This window comes from Camelus bactrianus, chromosome 13 (genome assembly GCF_048773025.1).
Source record: "Camelus bactrianus isolate YW-2024 breed Bactrian camel chromosome 13, ASM4877302v1, whole genome shotgun sequence".
NCBI classification, from domain to species: Eukaryota; Metazoa; Chordata; class Mammalia; order Artiodactyla; family Camelidae; genus Camelus; species Camelus bactrianus.
Genome location: NC_133551.1, coordinates 71471086 through 71475331, shown reverse-complemented (window position 1 = coordinate 71475331; position 4246 = coordinate 71471086).

Genomic DNA, 4246 nt, shown 5'->3' with positions numbered 1-4246 from the left:
CTGAGTGGGAGATGCTGCGGTGGGTGGGTGTGCACATGTCAGGGTGGATATCTGGAGGGAGAGGTTTTAATAGCCCATGATTGGCAAGGAAGGCCGTGTCAGCAGGCTTGGTGACTTGTGTATCCCACACCCAGTCACATGTGAACTCTGTGTCATTTGTATATTTCATAAACCCAATATGGGAGCCAAGCCCCACTACCTGGGGCGCACTGTCATCTCTCAAGATCCGAATCAAGTGTCACCTCCTCTGAAGCCTTGGCTGACCACCCTTCCTGCAAACATGAACATCAGGAAACGGAGAACTTCTGGACAGACTCTTGTAGTACCCCTAGCACTTCGGGGCATTTATCAATAATAAGCGCTAAGCTCTATCCATCCCTTGCTGTGGGCTGGGCATCGTGCATGTCAGGTGCTCCACACACAGTCCACTGGGTAGGGGCTAGGATGGCCTTTTTATAGATGAGTCATGTAGGCTTGGAGAGGCCAGATAATTGGCTTAAAGTTGCACAACAGTTAAGAGACAGGGATTTGAATATGATTTCAGTAGAAATCTGGTTCCTGCACCCCCAGGCACTCTGTAGTCAGCGGTGGAAACAGAAAGAGCCAAGGGCGGTTCACTGCGGACTCAGTGTCAGAAATGCCTGATGGCTGTAAGAACAGCTGTGGGGAGCAGGAGGGACCAGTGGCTTGTGTAGCACAGTGCCTCTCACCAGAGGGGCATTCGGCAATGTCTGAAGGGATTTGGGTTTGTCACAACCTGGGATAGGGGTGGAATGCTCCTGGCACTTAGGAGTAGGGGCCAGGGATGCTCTTAAATATCCTGCAAGGCACGGGCACTCCATGCCCCCAAACAAAGTACTACCCAGCCCTGGATACCAGCAGTGCCGAGACTGGGAAGGCTGCCAGCAGATGCCATTCAAGCTGGGCCTGAGATGGAGAGGAGGTTTCCAGTGGGCAGAGAGACACTCCAGGTCAGGGGCTGGAACCAGCAAGGCTCAGGTGGGATCTGAGAAGCAGGTTAGCTGGTGTGGGTGGTGGGGAGGGGGTCAGATTGCAAAGCCCATTTTCCCAGGTTAAGGAGGAGTTGGACTTTATTTAATTGGAGTCATTCAGGAGTCTTGTGTATGTGTTCTCAAGATAAGTTTTTTGGTTTTATTTTTATTTTGGGGGGAAGGTAATCAGGTTTATTTTTCTTTCTTTCTTTCTTCCTTCCTGCCTTTCTTCCTTCCTGCCTTTCTTTCTTCCTTCCTTCCTTCCTTCCTTCTTTCCTTTCCTTTCCTTTCCTTTCCTTTCCTTTCCTTTCCTTTCCTTTCCTTTCCTTTCCTTTCTTTAAAATGGAGGTACTGGAGATTGAACCCAGGACCTTGTGCATGCTAAGCAAGCATTCTACCACTGAGCTATACCCTCCCCCTGATACATTTTTATTTTTTCAATTGACCCACACTAAATTCAGACAGCACAAATCTTAACCCCTTTCCCATCTCTCACCCTCAGCTTTCCAGTTCTCTCCGGAAGTGATCATGCCTAATCTGTTTCTTGGGTGTCCCTTCTGAGCTGATCTGTGCTATAGTGTGTGTGCGTGTGTGTGTGTCTGTCTGTCTGTCTTAGGGTTGTTTTTAAGTGTTACCTTTTTCTTATGTCAAGTGCAATTCCTGTCCACTGTGGAAAAGTCCAGCAAAATAGAAATAGGTAATGTGGAAAAGATGTCCTGTGATTGCACCCCAACCCTGCCCTGCATCCTCATAATAACACTGTCAGCCGAGCTGGGGGAGCCTTGTCATTGGGGGCCTCACAGCTTGAAGCCATGTTTCAGAGAGAAAGTGGCGTGCTGAGGGGAGGTCAGACTAGAAGGCTGGGAATGGATTCCAAGGCTCCTGTGGCAGCCCAGGCAAGTGGCCAGCGCCTGGGCCAGAGCTTATGGGAGGGAATGGATAGGCAGATGGTTAGGAGGGAGAACGTCCAAGCCTCCTCCTGTCTTGGACAAGATTCTGCCAGAGAAGGGCAATGGAATTCACTTCTTGCCCTTGGAGAATTGACAGTCCCCTTAGGGAAGCCAGGGAGCTTGGAGGAGGAAACAGACTTCTGTGCTACAAGGCACCAAGTAACAGGACCCAGTGTGTGCCACATCCCAGAGGCCTGGCCACACCTCAAGGCAGGGCCTAGGTGTGGCCTCACGGTCCAGAGTCTGACTGTCAGGACAGGAGGCTGTTAGCTCACTTAGGACAGAAAGGGCAGGACGGCTACCTCTCACCAACCTCACCCGGAACTGAGAAGCTGGTCTTTCCAGAGGCTAATGATTTACCTCTTGAGGTATTTATAGTAAGGTTCTACCATGGTAATAGAGCAGTGCTGTCCAGTCAAAATACATTTAGCCTTCCGCATCCAAATATGTATTCAGCTATGAAGACTGACTGTCCCATGCCATTTTATATAAGGAACTTGAGCATCTGAGGATCTTGGTATCCAAAGAGGGTCCTAGAATCAATCTCCTGCAGGTACCGAGGTACAACTGTATAATGTTAACCATAAATTCGAGCGCAGAGAAAAACTCTCCTGTTTTTCCTTATACTCCACACAATACTCCACCTCTGACACTTCTGGTTACCAGATATGTCTGGGTGTTTCCCATATCAAGCAATTCTCCAATTTTCAGTGGGCACAGAAAGGGTGTCCTACAAATTTAACTCATTTTGACACTCTACCTGGGGACAGCGTGTCAGATCCCACAGGTGAAGGGCTCAGTCCAAGACTGTCCCCACTTCAAATGCTAATTGCAAATCCAGGTTGTCACCTGTGCCCCTGACTGACCATTTATTTATAAATTGGAGATTCCCATGACCCCCTTCTTTGGTTCGATTAATTTACTAGAGTGGCTCACAGAACTCAGGAAAGCAGTCTACTTACTGGATCATCACTTTATTATGAAAGGATACCACTTAAGAACAGCCAGATGGAAGAGATGCATTGGACAAGGTACGTGGGAAGGAGTAAAGAGCGTCTATACTCTTCCTGGGCCGGCCATCCTCCCAGAACCTCCACGTGTTCACCAACCTGGAAGTTCTTTGAACTTCAGGCATTTTTATGAAGACTTCATTATGCAGGCATGATTGATTAAAGCGTTGACCACTAGTGATCAACTCAATCTCCAACCCCTTTCTCGGGAGGTTGGGGCTGAAAGTGCCAACCCTCTGATCACGTGGTTGGTTCCCCTGGCAGTTAGCCCCCATCCTTAGGGGTTTTCCCAAAGTCATCTCATTAACATAAACTCAGGAGTGGTTGGAAGGGGCTTGTTATGTGTAACAAAAGACATTCATTTCACCTTTATCTGAATGGCTTTGAAGGTATTTCAGAAACTGAGGACAAAATTAAATATTATAACAAAAGATGCTCCTCTGGCTCTAATATAGGTAAACGAGGGCTTTAGGAGCTCTGTGTCAGAACAGTGGACAAAGACCAAATACACAGTTCTCAGACAGGAAGGAAGAGGGCAGCACACAGCCATTAAAGGAATGACACAGCAATTAGCACCAAGATGGCAGAAAAGTCAACTCCCAATAGACCTGGAGGCCCGAGATAGAGGGAGACTTGACCTCCAGTGGATCTTGAGCTTCATTATACACTTTTACTCACCTATGGCTCACTCTTGAATTCTTTCCTGCACGAGTGCTTGCTTCGGCAGCACGTATACTAAAACTGAATTCTATCCTGCGTGAAACCAAGGACCCTCACTTAGTGGGGCGCATCTCAGGGACTCAACTGAAACCTGGGACACGGCCATCCTCTCACATTCTTTCATTTTCCTGTATCTGTTCTTATTACAAGCCACAATATCACAGCAAGCCACTTATGTAATTTTAGATTTTTAGTAGCCACGTAGTAAACAGTAAAAAAAAAACAGGTGAACTTGATTTTAGTAGTATATTTTATTTAACCCAATATAGCCAAAATATCATTTTACACAAAATCAATATAAAAATATCAATGTGATAGTTTACATTCCTTTTCCTACCAAGTCTTACAGCACATCTCAGTTTGCACTGGCCACATTTCAGGAGCTCGTAGCCACATGTGGCTGGTGGCTACCATACTGGACAGCACAGGCTTGGAGCCTTCCCTGCTGTGGCTGAGGCCAACAGGAGCCTGTTTACTGCTGTATCCCAGTGCCTGGCACATAATGAGGCCCAGTGATCTGCCATATGTGAGCGGGGGTAATCTCCTTGAGCCAACTGGGACTGTTGTGAAGGTT